This window comes from Hyla sarda, chromosome 1, assembly GCF_029499605.1.
Source record: "Hyla sarda isolate aHylSar1 chromosome 1, aHylSar1.hap1, whole genome shotgun sequence".
In the NCBI taxonomy this organism is placed as follows: domain Eukaryota; kingdom Metazoa; phylum Chordata; class Amphibia; order Anura; family Hylidae; genus Hyla; species Hyla sarda.
Genome location: NC_079189.1, coordinates 434,861,354 through 434,887,480, shown reverse-complemented (window position 1 = coordinate 434,887,480; position 26,127 = coordinate 434,861,354). Strand labels below are relative to the sequence as shown.

Here is a 26,127-nt window from a genome sequence, read left to right as displayed (position 1 = left end):
CTGCTGCTTGTGACTATCGCCTCTGATCCTGTGCCGCCTGCCCTGACCTTTGCTACGTCTGACTAAGCTTCTGCCTATTCCTCCTGTACCGTGTCTATCTCAGCAACCAGAGGAGTTGAGCCGCTACCGGGTGGAACGACTTGGGGGCTACCTGCCGCAGCAAGACCATCCCGCTTTGCGGCGGCTCTGGTGAAGACCAGTAGCTCCTTAGACTCTGTTCCCCGGGTATGGCCCACGTCATCACTCCTCTGGTCCAGTGGATCCACCTCCTGCCACCTGTCCGGACCGTTACAGTAAGATCCGGCCATGGATCCCGCTGAGGTACCTCTTCCTAGCCTTGCAGATCTCACTACCATAGTGGCTCAACAGATGCAGCAGATTGCCCAGCAAGGTCAACAGCTGACCCAGTTGACCGCCATGATGCAGCAGCTCCTGCCCGTCCAGCAACAGCCGTCACCTCCGCCTGTGCCTGCTGCTCCACCTCAGCCAGCAGCCATCTCTTCTTCCAGAACCCGCTTGTCCTTTCCAGACAAGTATGGTGGAAATCCGAAGCAGTGCCGTGGGTTCCTATCGCAGTGCTCACTCCACCTTGAGTTATTGGCCGACCAGTTTCTGTCTGAACGTGCCAAGGTGGCCTTCATTCTCAGCCTGCTAACGGGGAAGGCCCTGGCCTGGGCTACACCTTTGTGGGACCGCTTTGATGCAGCCACTACCTCCGTCCAGAATTTTTGCCAAGAGTTCCGCAGTGTATTCGAGGAACCTGCCCGGGTGTCCTCAGCAGAGACTGCTTTGCTGAACCTGACCCAAGGAGACTCTACCGTGGGTGATTACGCCATCCAATTCCATACTCTCACATTCTAGTTGAATTGGAATGATGTTGCTCTATGTGCCACGTTTAAGAAGGGACTAAGCAGTGAAATTAAGGACGTCCTAGCTGCACGTGAGATGCCATCTACCCTTAGTGAGCTTATACTACTGGCCACTAGGATTGATAAGCGTTTCTCGGAGAGAAAAGAGGAACTTCTGCTTGAAAAGGAGAAAGCTCGACCAAGACGCTATCCTCATCTGGCTCCGGTTTTTCAGTATCCACCGCAACCCTTCTCTGGGCCTCCCGCCGTGGAAGCCATGCAGGTGGAACGGTCTCGCTTGACCACTCAAGAATGGAGTCGTCCAAGAAACGAGAATTTGTGTCTGTACTGCGCCATTACCGAGCACTTCCTTAGAGACTGTCCTCTCCGTCCTCCGCGTTCGGGAAACGCACGCACCTAGTGAACGTGGGAGAGGCGTTGCTAGGTGTGGATTCCTCCTCTCCACATCTTACATTATCAGTACAGCTCACCGTGTCTGCCAAGTCTACCTTCACTGCTACCACCTTCTTGGATTCAAGATCTGCTGGCAATTTCATCCATGCCTCCCTGATTGACAAGTACCAGATTCCTGTGCACCGTCTGCCCAAGCCTTTCTTCATCTCTACAGTTAATGGTGAGAGACTTTCTACTACAGTGCAGTACCGCACTTCACCACTACAGATAGACATTGGTATTCTGCATACTGAGAGATTGGAGTTCTTGGTTCTTCCTTTTTGCTCCTCAGAACTCCTCCTGGGTCTGGCTTGACTACAACACCATTGTCCTGTCCTGGATTGGGCCTTCTGAAAAATCCAGAGTTGGGGTTTCTCTTGCTTCGCCCGCTGTCTCCGGCCTGCTCCTGTTAAGCAAGACCCCGTTGCTTCTCCTCCACCTGGTCTTCCTGAGCCCTACCATAGTTACGCGGACGTCTTTTGCAAGAAGAAAGCCGAGGTTCTTCCACTCCATAGACCCTATGATTGTCCAATCGACTTGTTGCCAGGGACTACGCCTTCTCGGGGTAGAATCTACCCACTCTCTCAACCAGAGACTCTCGCCATGTCGGACTAGATTCAAGAAAACTTGCAGAGAGGTTTCATAAGGAAGCCCTGTTTTTTCTTTGTTGCTAAAAAGGACGGTTCCCTCTGTCCTTGCATTTATTACAGAGGCCTAAACAAGATCACAATTAAGAACCATTACCCTCTCCCCTTGATCTCTGAGCTCTTTGACCGTCTCCGTGGGGCCAGAATCTTTACCAAGTTGGATCTTAGTGGAGCCTTCAACTTGATCCGAATTAGAGAGGGTGACGAATGGAAGACCGCCTTCAACACACGGGATGGCCATTTTGAATATCTGGTGATGCTCTTCGGTCTCTGCAATGCACCCGCCGTATTTCATGAATTTGTCAATGACATTTTTAGAGATTTGCTTTACACCTGTGTGGTCGTATACCTTGACGACATTCTCATTTTGTCCTCAAACCTTGATCAACACCGGGTACATGTCCGCCAAGTTCTGTCTCGCCTCAGAAAAAAACGCCTCTACGCTAAGATCGAGAAGTGCCTCTTCGAGCTGTCCAGTCTTCCCTTCCTAGGGTACATCATTTCTGCCCAGGGCTTACTGTTGGACCCGGCTAAGCTCACCACGGTCCTGGACTGGCCTCGTCCCTCTGGACTTCGTGCCATTCAAAGATTTTTGGGTTTTGCCAATTATTATAGCCAATTCATCCCGCACTACTCCACCCTGGTGTCTCCTATTGTGGCCTTGACAAAGAAAGGGGCTAATCCAAAATCCTGGCCATCTCAGGCTGAAGAGGCCTTCCAGTCCCTGAAGGTCGCTTTCGCCTCCGCACCTGTACTTTCCAGACCGAACCCCGCTAAGCCCTTTTCTTTGGAAGTGGATGCCTCCTCCATAGGAGCCGGAGCTGTGCTCACCCAGAAATCATCTAGGGGCAAAACCTTAACTTGCAGCTATTTCTCCAAGACCTTCACCCCAGCCGAGAGAAACTACTCTATTTGAGACAGGGAGTTGTTGGCCATCAAATTGGCACTCAAAGAGTGGAGGCATCTTCTCGAGGGCTCCATCCATCCTTTTTGCATTTACACGGATCACAAAAATCTTGCCTATCTTCAGTCCCCACAGAGGCTCAACCCACGACAAGCTCGCTGGTCCCTGTACTTTGCTCGCTTCAACTTTGAGATCCACTTCCGTCCAGCGAGCAAGAACATCAGGGCGGATGCCCTCTCCCGCTCTTCAGATGTAGTGGGTGAAGAGGTTACTCTACGGCATATAATTCCACCTGAGCACCTTATTGCCGTTGCACCTGTGGATCTTCGTCTTCTTCCTCCTGGCAAATCCTATGTACCTCCTCGCCAACAGTTGGAAGTCCTTAAGTGGGGTCACTCTTCCTTGCTGGCGGGTCATCCAGGTGTCCAAAAGACACTTCAACTTATTGCTCAAAGATATTGGTGGCCTACTATGGCTAAGGACGTGTTTGAGTTTGTTCAAGCCTGTACAGTCTGTGCACAGGACAAGTCACATCGTCTGAAGCCGCCTGGGCTGCTCCAACCTCTTCCTGTCCCTGAGACCCCATGGTCTCACATCGCCATGGACTTTGTGACTGTCCTTCCGCCTTCCCAGGGTATGACTGTCATTTGGGTCGTTGCTGACTGTTTTTCTAAAATGGCACACTTTGTACCCCTACCAGGATTACCTTCTGCGCCTCTGCTGGCGAAACATTTTTTCCTGCACATTTTTCTCCTTCATGGTCTTCTCTTGCATATTGTTTCTGATCGTGGGGTGCAATTTGTTTCCAAGTTCTGGAGAGCTCTTTGTGGACGGTTCAAAGTGAAGTTGGATTTCTCATCCTCTCATCACCCCCATACCAACGGCCAAGTGGAACGCGTGAACCAAGTCTTGGGGGAATATCTACGCCATTTTGTATCTTCACGTCATGAGGATTGGGCTGATCTTCTCCCTTGGGCGGAATTCTCCTACAACTTCAGGAATTCCTCCGCCTCTAAAAAGTCACCGTTTTTCGTGGTCTACAGTCGCCATCCTCTACCACCTCTGCCGTTGTCTTCCTCTTCTTCTGTTCCTGCAGTCGATGAGCTCATCCAGGACTTTTCCTCCATTTGGCGAGAGACTCGCACCGCTCTTCTTAAAGCCTCTGCCCGCATGAAGTCTCAAGCGGACAAGAAACGCAGGGCTCCTCTGGTGTTTTCTCCTGGTGACAGAGTGTGGCTCTCAGCCAAATACATCCGTTTTAGGGTCCCAAGTTACAAACTGGGACCTCGTTACTTGGGACCCTACAAGATAAAAAGAAGAATTAACGCTGTGGCTTACCAGCTTCATCTCCCCTCCACTCTTAGGATCCCAAACTCATTTCATATCTCCCTCCTCAAGCCAGCTATCTTTAACCGGTTCTCCCCCAAGGTCACCACTCCTAGCCCAGTGGCCGGTACATCGAAATTTTTTCTGTCAAGGAGGTCCTGGCTTCCAAGTTGATCCGGGGGAGAAGATTTTTCTTGGTCGACTGGGAAGGCTGCGGTCCTGAGGAGAGGTCTTTGGAGCCGGAGGAGAACATCTTGGACCGCAGTCTTATGCTCAGGTTCCTGAGCACCAAGAAGAGGGGGAGACCAAAGGGGGAGGGTACTGTTACAGTGAGCGCTCCGGTCCCCGCTCCTGGACCGGAGCGCTCACTGCCTCTGTCCCGGCCCGCAGCATCCCTGCGCAGAGTTATCCCCAACGGGGATGCGGTTAGCATGGCGGGAGGTCCCCGCACACGCGCCGCATCCCGATGCTGTCCCCTACCTCCTGCGGCTCCACAAGTCTTCTCTGTTCCCCGGCGCGCGCGTCCCCGCTCTCTATGGCACGGGCGCGCCGGATTTATGAAATTTAAAGGGCACGCGCACCAAAGTGATCTATAAATGTTCCCTGCCCCTTCCTGTCCTTGCCGGATCTTTGTGCCTTGTGCCAAGAGAAAGCGTTCCATATTTGTTATAGTGTTTCCCTGCCTGTTGCCGACCCATTGCCCGTGCCTACCGCCTCTGAACCTGTGCTGCCTGCCTTTACCTGTTGCTAGTGACTATCACCTCTGATTCTGTGCCGCCTGCCCTGACCTTTGCTACGTCTGACTATGCTTCTGCCTATTTCTCATGTACCGCGTCTATCTCAGCAACCAGAGGAGTTGAGTCGCTACCGGGTGGAACGACCTGGGGGCTACCTGCCGCAGCAAGACCATCCCGCTTTGCGGCGGGCTCTGGTGAAGACCAGTAGCTCCTTAGACTCCATTCCCCCGGTACGGCCCATGCCATCACTCCTCTGGTCCAGTGGATCCACCTCCTGCCACCTGTCCCCGGACCGTTACATATACATTATACAGTAGGATCGCAACGGGTGTCAGGAGTGACACTCACTGCGATCTGTCTACAAATGCAGGTACTACAGCTCCCAGCATGGAGCAGAGTGTGCTCCATGTTGGGAGAAGTAGTACCTGCAGTTAAGGACAGATCACAGCAGGTGTCATCCCTGAGATGCGGAGCACCTTTCTCCTGCGCTCGCATCTCTTCCTTCTACTCCGGCCAGCCACTCACCATTCATATTTTCCGCTGAGAGCGGTGATTGGCTGCCACTATCCGGCCAATCCCCACTCTGGGCGGAAAACATGAATGAGTGAGGTGAATTTCTATTCACATCACTGGTCGGCCCGGAGTATGGTGCAGAGATGCGAGCGCTGTATAGAGCCACTCCGCATCTCTGCTATATTATGGACAATTGCATCAGGTGTCAGAGTGACACCCGGGGCGATCTGTCTATTAGTACAGGAACTACTACTCCCATCATGGAACAGTGTTTTCCATGCTGGGAGTAGTAGTACTACCTAAAAAATGTAAAAAATAAAGAAAAAAAAGTGAAAAACACATACTACATTTTTATTATTGTCAGCATCATTTTTAGTACCCTGCCCACGCACATAAATTGATCCCTGTTTTAAAAATTTATAAAAATTTTGTTATAAAAAATATAAATTTCGTTAAATACATTATTTTCCATCACTACTGCATCCTTTTTTTTTTTTTTTTGGTACCGAACAAATTTTGAAAAAACGTCAAATGAGCCAAAAATGAAATTTACACTCAAAGACAAAAAACGCCAGAAAAAAACACAAGAAAAAAAACGCCAAAACCAGGAAAATGCTGTGCCGCTTTTTCTGCGTTTTTTTCTGGCGTTTTTTTGGGGCCAAAAAAAAAAATAAGTAGAAACTTAGCCTAAGAGTCATAAAATGTGCTAAATCTTTTAAAATCTGTTCTACTTTTTGTTGCAGAATATTGGAGTACGTGTCTAAAAGTCATAAGTAAACACTTTATGATATCTATACATTTAGCACAATTTTCACCAATTCATAAATTCATATATCTTATTAGCCTATTAATAAATGTCACCCATAGTTTCCAAAAACTTCCGTTCAGATGTTTTCCTGAACAAAATGAATCTCAGAAGAAAAAAGCTAAGATTTTTCTTGTTCCCCTCAAGTGAGGTTGTTTTTTTTTCTTTAAAGCAAGGAAGGGAAGTGGACCTCTAAAATTGCATAAATAAACTTTTATCGAGTAAGAGGACAATCTCATCCCACAGTAATTTATTGTAATGCTGCAACTGTACTTCTTTTCTAATTAAAATACATTAAAATAAATATTTTCAAATTCCTCTCCCTCAAAACCCACAGACAGAAAAAGTGACTGCTCTAATGGATTTTGTGTAATGTTTTCCCATTCTCTGAAGAAATGATTTTAAGTATCCTGTCCTTTATCTTGGCCTGGGTAGATAGTACCTTCCTCTCTAATTTTTTCCTGAAAGCAAAGAATTGATCCTCAGTAGAGCGTGTACATAATTCAGTCTTGGCTTTACACAGATGTAGTGTGTTGTTCTCATATTCAATCTCATTACGCTTAAGGATGATGGTAAGTAACTCGAAGAATGTTCCAAGTCCACTCTTGCAAAAAAAATCATCTAAAAACGGTGATGTCTCCTTATAAGAGCGTAAACCTCTGAACACTCTTTTGCACTCTACATAGGAGTGCAACAAATTAATAGACCAAAAAAGTCTCACTTCTTTTTCAGCCAAAGCGATGACTCTAGCTTCCAATGACTTGGAACTTAATAACTGCAGTTCTTCCTTCTTGTCACATGCCAAAAAGAATGTACCTTCATCAGTTCTCCCCGTGTCCAGTGCTGTGCTGGTATTAGGTGTGGCTTCACTATCCATGTCCATAATTCAGAGTTCGTGCATCCCACTTTGTGTGCTCAAGCAACAAGAAAACAAGTCCAATGCAACACACTAGGAGAGGTAATGTAGCTGGCACTACAAGGTAGCACATCACCTAAACAGGCAGTGTCCATAAACCAGACTGATCAGCACCTAGTAACTGCAGATAGGTGAGGAGGTGCAACGCTGTATAACAGGCCAAAGCAGTCCAAAACGGAGCAATGCAATGTAGAGATAGATGAGCGGCACTATTACCTTTTATTGCAGTAAAACAGGGGGAGAACACGCAGGTACGTTCCACAGATAGAGCAACGACATTTCACAATGGCTTCTTCCGGCTTTCACTATGTGACGTGATATCGGTGCTGCTGAAATACGCAAGCAGCTCCGGTGTCATGGCAACATGAACCCAAGAAAACACAGTGGTGCCCGTGTACATCTGCGCAGGAGCCGCAGGCAGAGTGGGACATAGCGCATGCGCGCCAGTAACTGCACTAATCCATATGAAAAAAGCTTAACAAACCCAATACAGATTGCAATAGGAAAGAACAAAATGCAGTAATTCAGGCAATATATTATGCGGCTGAAAAAAATAAAGGGGAGGAAAAAAGTGGGAAAGGACAAAGAACATGCCCTAGAGTTATAGAAAAAATTATTTACATTATTACATTATTATTAAGTTTGTTGTTTATATGATTTCATGTTCCTGTGGTCTCTTTTACATGGTAAAACTATATGTTGCCTATATGTCAGAATTCAAGAACATTTCTGCTCTATTAGAACGGGATAGGGATGTCCCCATCTTATAGATCATGTCAGAACTGTGCATAATAGTAATCCAATTTATGGCGGTGACCGCCATAAGTTGTTGTTACAAAAGGAAGCCTCTTGGATTCTGAAAACCAACACACTTGGATTACCTGGTTTAAACGATTGTCAGGATCCGGACTGGTATGCAGCGAGGACACTGGAGGTGGATCCTCTGTGTCAGTGAGGTGATGGTGTGGGCCGTACCAGGGGAACGGAATCTAAGGGGTTACTGGTTTTCACCAGAGCCCGCCGCAAAGCGGGATGGACTTGCAGCGGCAGGTAACCCCCAGGGCATTCCACCCGATAGCGACTCAACCCCACTGGCAGCTGAGACAAGCGCGGTACACAGGGACAAGGCAAGAGCAAGGTCGGACATAGCAGAAGATCAGGGCAGGCAGCAATGGATTGTAGTCAGGGGCAACGGCAAGGGTCTGGATATACAGGCTTGGGATACACAAAACGCTTTCTCAGGGCACTAAGGCAACAAGATCCCGCGAGGACAGGAAGGGGAAGTGGGTTTATATATGAATGGGAAGTGATAACAACTGATTGGGCCAGGCACCAATTAGTGGTGCACTGACCCCTTAAATTTCATAGAGTCGACGCGCGCGCGCCCTAGAGAGCAGGGCCACGCACGCCGGGACGCGGATCGCATCCCCGCCAGCAGAGACAATGTGGCGCTCCCGGTCAGCGGGTATGACCAGGGCGCTGCAGGCAGGAGAACGCCGCGAGCGCTCTAGGAAGGAGCAGGGACCCGGAGCGCTCGGCATAACAGTACCCCCCCCCCCCTTAGGTCTCCCCCTCTTTTTGGAGCCCAGGAACCTATGGATGAGCTCCTTGTCGAGGATATTGTCCTCGGGCTCCGAAGACCTCTCTTCGGGGCCACAATTCTCCCAGTCAACAAGAATTTTTTTTTAACCTCTGACAACTTTGGAGGTGAGGATTTCTTTTACCGCAAAGACATCAGAGGAGCCTGAGACAGGAGCAGGAATGGTGATCTTGGGGGAAAAGCGGTTAAAAACGAGAGGTTTGAGAAGGGAAACATAAGAGGAGTTAGGAATACGAAGAGAAGGAGGAAGATGAAGCTTGTAGGAGACAGAGTTGATTTGACTTTTGACTTTAAATGGTCCAAGGTAACATGGACCCAGCTTGTAGCTAGGAACACAAAACCGGATATATTTGGCAGAGAGCCACACTTTGTCACCAGGAGCGAAGACAGGAGGAGTTCTTCTCTTTTTATCTGCATGTCTCTTCATTCGAGATGAGGCCAGTAGGAGCGATTTTTGAGTCTCCTTCCAGATAACGGAGAAGTCCCGGGTTACTTCATCCACAGCAGGAACTCCAGAAGAAGTGGGAATGGGGAGGGGGGGGGGCAGAGGGTGACTGCCTTACACCACAAAGAATGGGGAATTGGCGGAGGATTCAGAATTTTTAAAATTGTACGAGAATTCAGCCCAGGGCAGAAGGTAAACCCAATCATCTTGGCTGGAGGAGACGAAATGTTGCAAGTAGTCACCAAGAATCTGATTTACTCTTTCCACTTGTCCATTGGATTGGGGGTGATAGGACGAGAAATTTAATTTGATCTTTAATTCATTACAGAGAGCTCTCCAAAATTTTGACACAAATTGAACGCCTCTATCCGAGATGATATGCGTGGGAAGCCTGTGAAGATGAAAAATCAGCAGAAAAAATTCCTTCGCCAACTGTGGCGCAGAAGGAAGGCCTGGAAGCGGAATGAAGTGAGCAATTTTGGAGAAACGATCAACGACCACCCAGATGACGGTGTTGCCATGGGATCTGTACAGATCTGAGATCTGTAATGAAATCCATGGCAATTTGGGACCATGGTTGCTCAGGGACGGGCAAAGGATGGAGGAGTCCAGCAGGCTTCTGGCGAGGAGTTTTATCCCGGGCACAAACAGTACAAGCCCAAACAAAATCAGTGATGTCACCCTCCAGAGTAGGCCACCAATACAGACGGGAGATTAGCTGTAAGGACTTTTTAATGCCAGCATGACCCATTTGAGGATCCTGAGGTGAAGGCACGGTGGAACAAAAGTCTTTCCAGGGGGGGTTTGCCCCAGTGAGGCTGGAGCAGAGGAGACCAGGCACTCAGGCGGTATGATATGCTGCAGAGGGGCTTCAGACTCGGAGGCATCAGAGGAACGAGAAAGGGCATCAGCTCTGACATTCTTGTCAGCGGGACGAAAGTGTATCTGGAAGTTGAAATGGGCAAAAAACAACGACCATCTGGCCTGGCGAGGATTCAGACGCTGAGCGGACTGGAGGTAAGTGTCACGATGCCGGCTGGCAGGAGGTGGATCCTCTGTGCCAGAGAGGGATTGGCGTGGACCGTGCTAGTGGACCGGTTCTAAGTCACTACTGGTTTTCACCAGAGCCCGCCGCAAAGCGGGATGGTCTTGCTGCGGCGGTAGTGACCAGGTCGTATCCACTAGCAACGGCTCAACCTCTCTGGCTGCTGAAGATAGGCGCGGTACAAGGGAGTAGACAGAAGCAAGGTCGGACGTAGCAGAAGGTCGGGGCAGGCAGCAAGGATCGTAGTCAGGGGCAACGGCAGGGGGTCTGGAACACAGGCTAGGAACACACAAGGAAACGCTTTCACTGGCACAATGGCAACAAGATCCGGCGAGGGAGTGAAGGGGAAGTGAGGTATAAATAGGGAGTGCACAGGTGAACACACTAATTGGAACCACTGCGCCAATCAGCGGCGCAGTGGCCCTTTAAATCGCAGAGACCCGGCGCGCGCGCGCCCTAGGGAGCGGGGCCGCGCGCGCCGGGACAGGACAGACGGAGAGCGAGTCAGGTACGGGAGCCGGGATGCGCATCGCGAGCGGGCGCCACCCGCATCGCGAATCGCATCCCGGCTGGAGACGGTATCGCAGCGCACCGGGTCAGTGGAGCTGCCCGGAGCGCTGCGGTAGCAAGAGTGAAGCGAGCGCTCCGGGGAGGAGCGGGGACCCGGAGCGCTCGGCGTAACAGTACCCCCCCCCTTGGGTCTCCCCCTCTTCTTAGAGCCTGAGAACCTGAGGAGCAGACTTTTGTCTAGGATATTGTCCTCAAGTTCCCAGGATCTCTCTTCAGGACCACAACCCTCCCAATCGACCAGAAAAAAGGTTTTCCCTCTGACCTTCTTGGAGGCCAGTATCTCTTTAACGGAGAAGATGTCCGAGGAGCCGGAAACAGGAGTGGGAGAAACAAACTTGGGAGAGAAACGGTTGATGATAAGTGGTTTAAGAAGAGAAACGTGAAAGGCATTAGGAATTCGAAGAGAAGGAGGAAGAAGAAGTTTATAAGAGACAGGATTAATCTGGCACAAGATTTTGAAAGGACCAAGATAGCGTGGTCCCAATTTGTAGCTAGGGACACGGAAGCGGACATATTTAGCGGAGAGCCATACCTTGTCTCCAGGAGAAAAAATGGGGGGAGCTCTTCTTTTTCTATCAGCAAACTTCTTCATGCGTGATGAAGCCTGTAAAAGAGAATTTTGGGTCTCTTTCCATATGGTGGAAAGATCACGAGATATTTCATCCACAGCGGGCAAACCAGAGGGCAAGGGAGTAGGGAGGGGGGGAAGAGGGTGACGGCCGTACACCACAAAAAATGGGGATTTGGAGGAAGATTCAGAGACTCTGAAGTTATACGAGAATTCGGCCCATGGTAGAAGATCTGCCCAGTCATCCTGGCGGGAGGAAACAAAATGGCGTAAATAATCACCCAGGACCTGGTTAATTCTTTCTACTTGCCCATTGGATTGAGGATGATATGCAGAGGAAAAGTTTAATTTAATCTTGAGCTGTTTACAGAGAGCCCTCCAGAATTTTGACACGAATTGGACGCCTCTATCCGAGACGATCTGCGTGGGCAACCCGTGAAGACGAAAAATGTGTACAAAAAATTGTTTTGCCAACTGAGGCGCTGAAGGAAGACCAGGAAGAGGGATGAAATGTGCCATCTTGGAGAATCGATCAACGACCACCCAAACAACAGTGTTGCCACGGGATGGGGGTAAGTCTGTAATAAAGTCCATACCAATCAGAGACCAAGGCTGTTCGGGGACAGGCAGAGGATGAAGAAGACCAGCGGGCTTCTGGCGAGGAGTCTTATCCCGGGCACAAACAGTGCAGGCTCGTACAAAATCCACAACATCCGTCTCCAGAGTCGGCCACCAATAGAAACGAGAGATGAGTTGCACGGATTTTTTGATACCCGCATGACCTGCGAGATGGGAGGAGTGACCCCATTTGAGGATTCCGAGGCGTTGGCGTGGAGAAACGAAGGTCTTCCCTGGAGGAGTTTGCCTGATGGAGGCTGGAGAAGTGGAGATCAGGCAGTCGGGGGGAATGATGTGTTGCGGAGAGAGCTCTACTTCCGAGGCATCCGAGGAATGAGAGAGAGCATCGGCCCTAATGTTCTTGTCGGCAGGCCGAAAGTGAATTTCAAAATTAAATCGGGCAAAGAACAGAGACCACCTGGCCTGGCGAGGGTTCAGCCGTTGGGCAGACTGGAGATAGGAGAGGTTCTTGTGATCGGTGTAAATAATAACTGGAAATCTTGATCCCTCCAACAGATGCCTCCATTCCTCAAGCGCTAATTTGATGGCTAGAAGCTCTCGGTCCCCGATGGAGTAGTTCCTCTCAGCCGGAGAGAAGGTCCTAGAAAAAAAACCACAAGTAACAGCATGCCCGGAAGAATTTTTCTGTAGAAGGACCGCTCCAGCTCCTACAGAGGAGGCATCAACCTCCAATAGGAAGGGTTTAGATGGGTCGGGTCTGGAGAGCACGGGAGCCGAAGAAAAGGCAGACTTGAGCTGTTTAAAGGCGTCTTCAGCTTGAGGGGGCCATGACTTAGGATTGGCATTCTTTTTGGTTAAAGCCACGATAGGAGCCACAATGGTGGAAAAATGTGGAATGAATTGTCTGTAATAATTGGCGAACCCCAAAAAACGTTGGATAGCACGAAGTCCGGAGGGGCGTGGCCAATCTAAGACGGCAGAGAGTTTGTCTGGATCCATTTGTAGTCCCTGGCCAGAGACCAAGTATCCTAGGAAAGGAAGAGATTGACATTCAAACAGACATTTCTCCATTTTGGCATAAAGTTGATTGTCACGAAGTCTCTGAAGAACCATGCGGACATGCTGGCGGTGTTCTTCTAGGTTGGCAGAAAAAATCAGGATATCGTCCAGATATACAACAACACAGGAATATAAGAGATCACGAAAGATTTCATTAACAAAGTCTTGGAAGACGGCAGGGGCGTTGCACAGGCCAAAGGGCATGACCAGATACTCAAAGTGTCCATCTCTAGTGTTAAATGCCGTTTTCCATTCATCCCCCTCTCTGATGCGGATGAGATTATAGGCACCTCTTAAGTCCAGTTTGGTAAAGATGTGGGCACCTTGGAGGCGATCAAAGAGTTCAGAGATGAGAGGTAGGGGGTAGCGGTTTTTTACAGTGATTTTATTAAGACCGCGGTAGTCAATGCAAGGACGTAGAGAGCCATCTTTTTTGGACACAAAGAAAAATCCGGCTCCGGCAGGAGAGGAAGATTTGCGGATAAAGCCCTTCTTTAAATTTTCCTGGATATACTCAGACATAGCAAGAGTCTCTGGGACAGAGAGAGGATAAATTCTGCCCCGGGGTGGAGTAGTGCCCGGGAGGAGGTCAATGGGACAGTCATAAGGCCTGTGAGGAGGTAAAGTCTCAGCTTGTTTTTTGCAAAAAACATCCGCAAAGTCCATATAGGCCTTAGGGAGACCGGTTACAGGAGGCACCACAGGGTTACGGCAGGGAGTACTGGGAACCGGTTTAAGACAGTCCTTGGAACAAGAGGGACCCCAACTCTTGATCTCCCCAGTGGACCAATCCAGGGTAGGGGAGTGGTGTTGAAGCCAGGGTAGTCCAAGGAGAATTTCGGAAGTGCAATTGGGGAGGACCAAAAACTCAATTTTTTCATGGTGAGGTCCGATGCACATTAGGAGGGGCTCCGTGCGGAAACGTATGGTACAGTCCAATCTTTCATTGTTAACACAATTGATGTAGAGAGGTCTGGCGAGACTGGTCAGCGGGATGTTGAACCTGTTGATGAGAGAGGCCAAAATAAAATTTCCTGCAGATCCGGAATCCAAGAAGGCCATAGTAGAGAAGGAGAAGGTAGAAGCAGATACCCGCACAGGCACAGTAAGACGCGGAGAAGCAGAGTTGACATCAAGGGCTGTCTCACCTTTGTGCGGGGTCAGCGTACGTCTTTCCAGGCGGGGAGGACGGATAGGACAATCCTTCAGGAAGTGTTCGGTACCAGCACAGTACAGGCAGAGATTCTCCATGCGGCGTCGTGTCCTCTCTTGAGGTGTCAGGCGAGACCGGTCAACCTGCATAGCCTCCACAGCGGGAGGCACAGGAACGGATTGCAGGGGACCAGAGGAGAGAGGAGCCGGGGAGAAAAAACGCCTTGTGCGAACAAAGTCCATATCCTGGTGGAGCTCCTGACGCCTTTCGGAAAAACGCATGTCAATGCGAGTGGCTAGATGAATGAGTTCATGTAGGTTAGCAGGGATTTCTCGTGCGGCCAGAACATCTTTAATGTTGCTGGATAGGCCTTTTTTAAAGGTCGCGCAGAGGGCCTCATTATTCCAGGATAGTTCTGAAGCAAGAGTACGGAATTGTACGGCGTACTCGCCAACGGAAGAATTACCCTGGACCAGGTTCAACAGGGCAGTCTCAGCAGAAGAGGCTCGGGCAGGTTCCTCAAAGACACTTCGAATTTCCGAGAAGAAGGAGTGTACAGAGGCAGTGACGGGGTCATTGCGGTCCCAGAGCGGTGTAGCCCATGACAGAGCTTTTCCAGACAGAAGGCTGACTACGAAAGCCACCTTAGACCTTTCAGTAGGAAACTGGTCCGACATCATCTCCAAGTGCAGGGAACATTGAGAAAGGAAGCCACGGCAAAATTTAGAGTCCCCATCAAATTTATCCGGCAAGGATAGTCGTAGGCCTGAAGCGGCCACTCGCTGCGGAGGAGGTGCAGGAGCTGGCGGAGGAGATGATTGCTGAAGCTGTGGTAGTAGCTGCTGTAGCATCACGGTCAGTTGAGACAGCTGGTGGCCTTGTTGCGCTATCTGTTGTGACTGCTGGGCGACCACCGTGGTGAGGTCGGCGACAACTGGCAGAGGAACTTCAGCGGGATCCATGGCCGGATCTACTGTCACGATGCCGGCTGGCAGGAGGTGGATCCTCTGTGCCAGAGAGGGATTGGCGTGGACCGTGCTAGTGGACCGGTTCTAAGTCACTACTGGTTTTCACCAGAGCCCGCCGCAAAGCGGGATGGTCTTGCTGCGGCGGTAGTGACCAGGTCGTATCCACTAGCAACGGCTCAACCTCTCTGGCTGCTGAAGATAGGCGCGGTACAAGGGAGTAGACAGAAGCAAGGTCGGACGCAGCAGAAGGTCGGGGCAGGCAGCAAGGATCGTAGTCAGGGGCAACGGCAGGGGGTCTGGAACACAGGCTAGGAACACACAAGGAAACGCTTTCACTGGCACAATGGCAACAAGATCCGGCGAGGGAGTGAAGGGGAAGTGAGGTATAAATAGGGAGTGCACAGGTGAACACACTAATTGGAACCACTGCGCCAATCAGCGGCGCAGTGGCCCTTTAAATCGCAGAGACCCGGCGCGCGCGCGCCCTAGGGAGCGGGGCCGCGCGCGCCGGGACAGGACAGACGGAGAGCGAGTCAGGTACGGGAGCCGGGATGCGCATCGCGAGCGGGCGCCACCCGCATCGCGAATCGCATCCCGGCTGGAGACGGTATCGCAGCGCACCGGGTCAGTGGAGCTGCCCGGAGCGCTGCGGTAGCAAGAGTGAAGCGAGCGCTCCGGAGAGGAGCGGGGACCCGGAGCGCTCGGCGTAACAGTAAGACAGATTCTTGTGGTCAGTGTAAATGACAATGGGGTGTTTGGAACCCTCCAATAGATGTCTCCACTCCTCGAGTGCTAACTTGATGGCCAGAAGTTCACAATCTCCAATAGAGTAGTTATTTTCTGCCGGAGAGAAAGTATTTGAGAAAAAAACACAAGTAATGTTACATCCGGTAGCGTTCTTTTGCAGAAGTATGGCTCCGGCTCCGACTGAGGAAGCGTGTACTTCCAGGAAGAATGGTTTTAACGGATCAGGTCTGGACAGAACTGGTGCAGAGGCGAAGGCAGCTTTGAGGCAATTGAAGGCCTCATCCGCTTGTGGAGGCCACGATTTAGGATTAGCATTCTTCCTGGTCAGAGCCACAATAGGGGCCACAATGGTGGAGAAGTGGGGAATAAACTGTCGATAATAGTTGACGAATCCCAGGAAGTGTTGGATAGAGCGGAGTCCAGAAGGGCGTGGCCAATCCAAAACCACCGACAGTTTATCTGGATCCATTTGAAGCCCTTGGCCAGAGACTAGGTAACCTAGGAAAGGAAGACTGTTGCATTCAAAGAGACATTTTTCACATTTAGCGTACAGGTGGTTTTCACGGAGTCTTTGGAGCACTTGACGGACATGACGACGGTGTTCTTCTAAGTTAGAGGAAAAAATCAAGATGTCATCCAAGTAAACCACAACACAGGTATACAATAAGTCCTGAAAGATCTCATTAACAAAGTCCTGGAAGACTGCAGGGGCATTGCAGAGCCCAAAAGGGCATAACTAGATATTCAAAATGTCCATTTGAAAGCGGTTTTCCACTCATCACCTTTACGGTTGCGAATAGGATTATACGCGCCCCTTAAGTCCAGTTTGGTGAAGATCTTTGCTCCGCGTAGACAGTCAAAGAGTTCGGAGATCAAAGGCAGGGGATAGCGGTTTTTGATGGTAATCTTATTTAAACCGCGATAGTCAATACATGGACGTAAGGATCAATCCTTTTTAGAAACAAAGAAAAACCCCGCTCCAGCAGGGGATGAGGATTTCCGAATAAAACCTCTCTTTAGGTTCTCCTGGATATACTCCGTCATGGCTTGAGTTTCTGGGGCTGACAGAGGGTAAATCCTGCCACGGGGCGGAGTGGTACCAGGAAGCAGGTCAATGGGACAATCATAAGGTCTATGAGGAGGTAAGATCTCTGCTTGCTTTTTGCAGAATTCATCTGAAAAGTCCTGGTAAGCCTTGGGAAGGCCCGGTAAAGATGAAGCCTCAGGGGTTTGACAAGTGGGAGCAGATGTGAGGCATCGCTTGTGACAAGAAGGACCCCAACTTTTGATCTCCCCGGTGGTCCAGTCGAGGGTAGGAGCATGACGTTGGAGCCACGGCAGGCCGAGAAGAACTTCAGACGTGCAGTTAGTGTTACGCCGAGCGCTCCGGGTCCCCGCTCCTCCCCGGAGCGCTCGCTACACTCTCTCCGCTGCAGCGCTCCGGTCAGATCCACTGACCCGGGGCGCTGCGATTCTGCTGCCAGCCGGGATGCGATTCGCGATGCGGGTAGCGCCCGCTCGCGATGCGCACCCCGGCTCCCGTACCTGACTCGCTCTCCCTCGGTCCTGTCCCGGCGCGCGCGGCCCCGCTCCCTAGGGCGCGCGCGCGCCGGGTCTTTGCGATTTAAAGGGCCACTGCGCCGCTGATTGGCGCAGTGATTCCAATTAGTGTCTTCACCTGTGCACTTCCCTATATCACCTCACTTCCCCTGCACTTCCCTGCCGGATCTTGTTGCCATTGTGCCAGTGAAAGCGTTCCTTGTATGTTCCTAGCCTGTGTTCCAGACCTCCTGCCGTTGCCCCTGACTACGATCCTTGCTGCCTGCCCCGACCTTCTGCTACGTCCGACCTTGCTTCTGTCTACTCCCTTGTACCGCGCCTATCTTCAGCAGCCAGAGAGGTTGAGCCGTTGCTAGTGGATACGACCTGGTCACTACCGCCGCAGCAAGACCATCCCGCTTTGCGGCGGGCTCTGGTGAAAACCAGTAGTGACTTAGAACCGATCCACTAGCACGGTCCACGCCAATCCCTCTCTGGCACAGAGGATCCACTACCTGCCAGCCGGCATCGTGACAGTAGATCCGGCCATGGATCCCGCTGAAGTTCCTCTGCCAGTTGTCGCTGACCTCACCACGGTGGTCGCCCAGCAGTCACAACAGATAGCGCAACAAGGCCAACAGCTGTCTCAACTGACCGTTATGCTACAACAGTTACTACCACAGCTTCAGCAGTCATCTCCTCCGCCAGCTCCTGCACCTCCTCCGCAGCGAGTGGCCGCTCCTGGGCTACGCCTATCCTTGCCGGATAAATTTGATGGGGACTCTAAGTTTTGCCGTGGCTTTCTTTCCCAATGTTCCCTGCATCTGGAGATGATGTCGGACCTGTTTCCCACTGAAAGGTCTAAGGTGGCTTTCGTAGTCAGCCTTCTGTCCGGAAAAGCCCTGTCATGGGCCACACCGCTCTGGGACCGCAATGACCCTGTCACTGCCTCTGTACACTCCTTCTTCTCGGAAGTCCGAAGTGTCTTTGAGGAACCTGCCCGAGCCTCTTCTGCTGAGACTGCCCTGTTGAACCTGGTCCAGGGTAATTCTTCCGTTGGCGAGTATGCCGTACAATTCCGTACTCTTGCTTCAGAATTGTCCTGGAATAATGAGGCCCTCTGCGCGACCTTTAAAAAAGGCCTATCCAGCAACATTAAAGATGTTCTGGCCGCACGAGAAATTCCTGCTAATCTACATGAACTTATTCACCTAGCCACTCGCATTGACATGCGTTTTTCCGAAAGGCGTCAGGAGCTCCGCCAAGATATGGACTCTGTTCGCACGAGGCGTTTCTTCTCCTCGGCTCCTCTCTCCTCTGGTCCCCTGCAATCTGTTCCTGTGCCTCCCGCCGTGGAGGCTATGCAGGTCGACCGGTCTCGCCTGACACCTCAAGAGAGGACACGACGCCGCATGGAGAACCTCTGCCTGTACTGTGCTAGTACCGAACACTTCCTGAGGGATTGTCCTATCCGTCCTCCCCGCCTGGAAAGACGTCCGCTGACTCCGCACAAAGGAGAGACAGTCCTTGATGTCTACTCTGCTTCTCCACGTCTTACTGTGCCTGTGCGGATGTCTGCCTCTGCCTTCTCCTTCTCTACCGTGGCCTTCTTGGACTCTGGATCTGCAGGAAATTTTATTTTGGCCTCTCTCGTCAACAGGTTCAACATCCCAGTGACCAGTCTCGCCAGACCCCTTTACATCAATTGTGTAAACAATGAAAGATTGGACTGTACCATACGCTTCCGCACGGAGCCCCTTCTAATGAGCATCGGATCTCATCACGAGAGGATTGAACTTTTGGTCCTCCCCAATTGCACCTCGGAAATTCTCCTTGGACTTCCCTGGCTTCAACTTCATTCCCCAACCCTGGATTGGTCCACTGGGGAGATCAAGAGTTGGGGGCCCTCTTGTTCCAAGGACTGTCTAAGACCGGTTCCCAGTAACCCTTGCCGTGACTCTGTGGTTCCCTCAGTAACCGGTCTCCCTAAGGCCTATATGGACTTCGCGGATGTTTTCTGCAAAAAACAAGCTGAGACTCTACCTCCTCACAGGCCTTATGATTGCCCTATCGACCTCCTCCCGGGTACTACTCCACCCCGGGGCAGAATTTATCCTCTCTCTGCCCCAGAGACTCTTGCCATGTCTGAGTATGTCCAGGAAAATTTAAAAAAGGGCTTTATCCGTAAATCCTCCTCTCCTGCCGGAGCTGGATTTTTCTTTGTGTCCAAAAAAGATGGCTCCCTACGTCCTTGCATTGACTACCGCGGTCTTAATAAAATCACGGTTAAGAACCGCTACCCCCTACCCCTCATCTCTGAACTCTTTGATCGCCTCCAAGGTGCCCACATCTTTACTAAATTGGACTTAAGAGGCGCCTATAACCTCATCCGCATCAGAGAGGGGGATGAGTGGAAAACGGCGTTTAACACCAGAGATGGACACTTTGAGTATCTGGTCATGCCCTTTGGCCTGTGCAACGCCCCTGCTGTCTTCCAAGACTTTGTCAATGAAATTTTTCGTGATCTGTTATACTCCTGTGTTGTTGTATATCTGGACGATATCCTAATTTTTTCTGCCAATCTAGAAGAACACCGCCAGCATGTCCGTATGGTTCTTCAGAGACTTCGTGACAATCAACTCTATGCCAAAATTGAGAAATGTCTGTTTGAATGCCAATCTCTTCCTTTTCTAGGATATTTGGTCTCTGGCCAGGGACTACAAATGGATCCAGACAAACTCTCTGCCGTCTTAGATTGGCCACGCCCCTCCGGACTCCGTGCTATCCAACGCTTTTTGGGGTTCGCCAATTATTACAGGCAATTTATTCCACATTTTTCTACCGTTGTGGCCCCTATCGTGGCTTTAACCAAAAAAAATGCCGATCCCAAGTCGTGGCCTCCTCAAGCGGAAGACGCCTTTAAACGACTCAAGTCTGCCTTTTCTTCGGCTCCCGTGCTCTCCAGACCTGACCCTTCCAAACCCTTCCTATTGGAGGTTGATGCCTCCTCAGTGGGAGCTGGAGCTGTTCTTTTACAAAAAAATTCTTCCGGGCATGCTGTCACTTGTGGTTTTTTTTCTAGGACCTTCTCTCCGGCGGAGAGGAACTACTCCATCGGGGATCGAGAGCTTCTAGCCATTAAATTAGCACTTGAGGAATGGAGGCATCTGCTGGAGGGATCAAGATGTCCAGTTATTATTTACACCGACCACAAGAACCTCTCCTACCTCCAGTCTGCCCAACGGCTGAATCCTCGCCAGGCCCGGTGGTCTCTGTTCTTTGCCCGATTTAATTTTGAGATTCACTTTCGTCCTGCCGATAAGAACATTAGGGCCGATGCTCTCTCTCGTTCCTCGGATGCCTCAGAAGTTGAACTCTCTCCGCAACACATCATTCCACCTGACTGCCTGATCTCCACTTCTCCAGCCTCCATCAGGCAAACTCCTCCAGGAAAGACCTTTGTTTCTCCACGCCAACGCCTCGGAATCCTCAAATGGGGTCACTCCTCCCATCTCGCTGGTCATGGGGGCATCAAGAAATCTGTGCAACTCATCTCCCGCTTCTATTGGTGGCCGACTCTGGAGACGGATGTTGTGGACTTTGTGCGAGCCTGCACTATCTGTGCCCGGGATAAGACTCCTCGCCAGAAGCCCGCTGGTTTTCTTCATCCCCTGCCTGTCCCCGAACAGCCTTGGTCTCTGATTGGTATGGATTTTATTACTGATTTACCCCCTTCCCGTGGCAACACTGTTATTTGGGTGGTCGTTGATCGATTCTCCAAAATGGCACATTTCATCCCTCTTCCTGGTCTTCCTTCAGCGCCTCAGTTGGCTAAACAATTTTTTGTACACATTTTTCGTCTTCACGGGTTGCCTACGCAGATCGTCTCGGATAGAGGCGTCCAATTCGTGTCTAAATTCTGGAGGGCTCTCTGTAAACAACTCAAGATTAAATTAAATTTTTCTTCTGCATATCATCCCCAGTCCAATGGACAAGTAGAAAGAATTAACCAAGTCTTGGGTGATTATTTGCGACATTTTGTTTCCTCCCGCCAGGATGACTGGGCAGATCTCCTTCCATGGGCCGAATTCTCGTATAACTTCAGAGTCTCTGAATCTTCCTCCAAATCCCCATTTTTCGTGGTGTACGGCCGTCACCCTCTTCCCCCCCTCCCTACCCCCTTGCCCTCTGGTCTGCCCGCTGTGGATGAAATTTCTCGTGACCTTTCCATTATATGGAGAGAGACCCAAAATTCTCTCTTACAGGCTTCTTCACGCATGAAGAGGTTCGCGGATAAGAAAAGAAGAGCTCCTCCCGTTTTTTCCCCTGGAGACAAGGTATGGCTCTCCGCTAAATATGTCCGCTTCCGTGTCCCTAGCTACAAGTTGGGACCACGCTATCTTGGTCCTTTCAAAATTTTGTGTCAAATTAATCCTGTCTCTTACAAACTTCTTCTTCCTCCTTCTCTTCGTATCCCTAATGCCTTTCACGTCTCTCTTCTTAAACCACTCATCCTCAACCGTTTTTCTCCCAAATCTGTTCCTCCCACTCCTGTTTCCGGCTCCTCGGACATCTTCTCTGTCAAAGAGATCTTAGCCTCTAAAAAGGTCAGAGGGAAAACTTTTTTTTTAGTGGACTGGGAGGGTTGTGGTCCTGAAGAGAGATCCTGGGAACCTGAGGACAACATCCTAGATAAAAGTCTGCTCCTCAGGTTCTCAGGCCCTAAAAAGAGGGGGAGACCCAAGGGGGGGGGTACTGTTACGCCGAGCGCTCCGGGTCCCCGCTCCTCCCCGGAGCGCTCGCTACACTCTCTCCGCTGCAGCGCTCCGGTCAGATCCACTGACCCGGGGCGCTGCGATTCTGCTGCCAGCCGGGATGCGATTCGCGATGCGGGTAGCGCCCGCTCGCGATGCGCACCCCGGCTCCCGTACCTGACTCGCTCTCCCTCGGTCCTGTCCCGGCGCGCGCGGCCCCGCTCCCTAGGGCGCGCGCGCGCCGGGTCTTTGCGATTTAAAGGGCCACTGCGCCGCTGATTGGCGCAGTGATTCCAATTAGTGTCTTCACCTGTGCACTTCCCTATATCACCTCACTTCCCCTGCACTTCCCTGCCGGATCTTGTTGCCATTGTGCCAGTGAAAGCGTTCCTTGTATGTTCCTAGCCTGTGTTCCAGACCTCCTGCCGTTGCCCCTGACTACGATCCTTGCTGCCTGCCCCGACCTTCTGCTACGTCCGACCTTGCTTCTGTCTACTCCCTTGTACCGCGCCTATCTTCAGCAGCCAGAGAGGTTGAGCCGTTGCTAGTGGATACGACCTGGTCACTACCGCCGCAGCAAGACCATCCCGCTTTGCGGCGGGCTCTGGTGAAAACCAGTAGTGACTTAGAACCGATCCACTAGCACGGTCCACGCCAATCCCTCTCTGGCACAGAGGATCCACTACCTGCCAGCCGGCATCGTGACAGTTAGGCAGAACGAAAAAATCTATTTCTTCATGGTGAAGTCCAATGATCATGGGCAGGGGTTCAGTGCGGTAGCGCACAGTGCAGTCCAATTTCTCTCCGTTTACAGAAGAGATAAAGAGCGGCTTGACGAGACGGGTTACTGGAATACTGAACCTATTAACAAAAGAGGCCAAGATAAAGTTTCCTGCAGAACCAGAGTCCAAGAAGGCCACTGCTGAGAAGGAGGAGTTGGCGGAGGGAGAAATCCGCACAGGTACAGTCAGACGTGGAGAGGCTGAATTTACACCAAGAGTCGTTTCACCCTTGTGAAGTAGGTGCGTGCGTTTCTCCTGACGCGGAGGGCGGATAGGACAGTCTTTTAGGAAGTGTTCGGTACTAGCACAGTACAGGCACAAATTCTCATTACGGCGGCGAGTCCTCTCTTGTAGGGTCAGGCGAGACCGATCCACTTGCATAGCCTCCTCGGCGGAAGGCACAGGAACAGATTGCAAAGGACGTTGGAAGAGAGGAGCCGGGGAGAAAAACCGCCTGGTGCGAACAAGATCCTTTTCCTGTTGAAGTTCCTGGCGTCTTTCCGAGAAACGCATGTCGATGCGGGTGGCCAAATGGATGAGTTCTGACAGATTAGCAGGAATTTCTCGTGCGGCCAGGACATCTTTGATGTTACTGGATAAGACTTTCTTGAAGGTTGCGCAGAGGGCCTCATTATTCCAGGACAGCTCTGAGGCGAGGGTGCGGAACTGGATGGCGTATTCACCCACAGAAGAACTCCCTTGGACAAGGTTCAGCAAAGCAGTCGCGGCTGAGGAAGCCCGGGCTGGCTCCTCAAAAACACTACGTACTTCAGAGAAGAAGGACTGGATAGTAGCGGTGGCGGGATCGTTGCGGTCCCAAAGCGGTGTGGCCCATGAGAAGGCCTTTCCAGACAGGAGACTGACCACGAAAGCCACCTTAGACCGTTCAGTAGGGAATTGGTCCGACATCATCTCCAGGTGTAGGGATTCTAGGGAACACTGGGACAGGAATCCACGGCACTGTTTAGAGTCCCTATCAAACTTGTCCGGTAGAGACAGGCGGAAGCTGGGAGCAGCCACTCACTGCGGAGGAGATGCAGGAGCTGGCGGAGGAGATGATTGCTGTAGTTGCGGCAGAAGCTGTTGCAGCATAAAGGTCAGTTGAGTCAGCTGCTGTCCTTGTTGCGCGATCTGCTGTGACTGCTGGGTGACCACGGTGGTTAGGTCAGCGACACTAGGCAGCGGGACCTCAGCGGGATCCATGGCCGGATCTACTGTCAGGATCCGGACTGGTATGCAGCAAGGACACTGGAGGTGGATGCTCTGTGTCAGTGAGGTGATGGCGTTGGCCGTACCAGGGGAACAGAATCTAAGGGGTTACTGGTTGTCACCAGAGCCCGCTGCAAAGCGGGATGGACTTGCAGCGGCAGGTAACCCCCAGGTCGTTCCACCCGATAGCGACTCAACCCCACTGACAGCTGAGACAGGCGCGGTACACAGGGACAAGGCAAGAGCAAGGTTGGACGTAGCAGAAGGTCAGGGTAGGCAGCAATGGATCGTAGTCAGGGGCAAGGGTCTGGATACACAGGCTTGGGATACACAAAACGCTTTCTCAGGGCACTAAGGCAACAAGATCCGGCGAGGACAGGAAGGGGAAGTGGGTTATATATGAATGGGAAGTGATAACAACTGATTGGGCCAGGCACCAATTAGTGGTGCACTGGCCCTTTAAATTTCAGAGAGCCGGCGCGAGCACGCCCTAGAGAGCAGGGCCGCGCAGTGCCATGACAGCCGGGGAACGGGACAGGTGAGTGGATTGGGATGCGACCCGCGGGGGCGCGTCCTGCTACCCGTATCGCATCCCCGCCGGCAGAGACAATGCGGCGCTCCCGGTCAGCGGGTCTGACCGGGGCGCTGCAGGCAGGAGAATGCCGCGAGCGCTCCGGGGAGGAGCAGGGACCCGGAGCGCTCGGCGTAACAACGATAAGAACAACATGATGTTTTTCTTTAACCTCAGGGCATGTTCATTGTCTTTTCCCCCCCTTTTTTCCTCCCCTTTATTTTTCTTTTTTTCAGCCGCATAATCAGCCGCATAATGTATTGCCTGATAGACTGCATTTTGTTCTTTCCTATTGCCGATGTGCACAGGCACTCCTGTGCTTTCATGTGTACATGTTGCCATGACCCTGGAGCTTCTTGCGTATTTCAGCAGCGCCGATACCACTTCACATAGTGAGAGCCAGAAGAAGCCATTGTGAAACGTTGTTACTCTATCTGTGGAACGTACCTGCGTGTTTTCCCCCTGTTTTACTGCAATAAAAGGTAATAGAAGCTCGGATTGAGTGCTGCTCATCTATCTCTACATTGCATTGCTCAGTTTTGGACTGCTTTGTCCTGTTATACAGTGGTGCACCTCCTCACCTATCTGCAGTTACTAGGACTAGGTGCTGATCAGTCTGCTATTTAGACGCTGCCTGTTTATGTGACGTGCTACCTAGTAGTGCCAGCTACATTACCTCTCCTAGTGTGTATTTTTTTTTAACATTTTGTATATTCAACAAACAAGTACAAAAGTACACAAGAAAAACTAAAACAAATGAATAGAAATGTAAGAATCAAAAAAATAAATAAATTAAAAATAAATTAAAAAGTAAAACAAATGAAAAAATAAATTTGAAAAAACTGTACATATATATGGTACTCCACCCACAGACATTTTATCCCCTATGCACAGGATAGGGGATAGGATGTTTGATCGCGGGGGTCCCACGATCTCAGTGCAGCACCCATGACGCACCTGGCATTCTAAACAGTATGTTTAGAACACTTGGTTTCCACGGCCAGAGACATGAATTCACACCATGGCCGTCATGCCCCCTCCCATAGACATGAATGGAGGGGGTGTGACGCCACATGGGGGCGTGGTGTGATGTCTCATCTCCAGTTGCAGAAACCCAGTGTTCTAAACATACTGTTTAGAATGCCAGGTGCAGCATGGGTGCTGCATGGAGATCGCGGGGAGTCCCACCGGCAGGACCCCCCTGATCTGTGGGGGGAGTACCCCTTTAATACATAAAAGTTGCAAATTTTTTGCACGGTTATGACTTTTTGAGTAGAAAAGTCGCAGAGAAGAGGAGGAATCACACAAAATGGTGTTCTGAAGTGATTTTCTTTTGCTCATGTGTGCCAAATTTATCAACCCCCTGTGATATTATGATCAACATCTCGC

The 26,127-nt window shown here is 50.9% G+C and overlaps 1 protein-coding gene across 1 annotated transcript in view; it reads right to left on the bottom strand.

The window, feature by feature from the left end:
* The window catches only part of SMPD4 (sphingomyelin phosphodiesterase 4), a 163,550-nt gene that overhangs the window by 98,747 nt on the left and 38,676 nt on the right, over window positions 1–26,127 (bottom strand). The window lies entirely within an intron of this gene.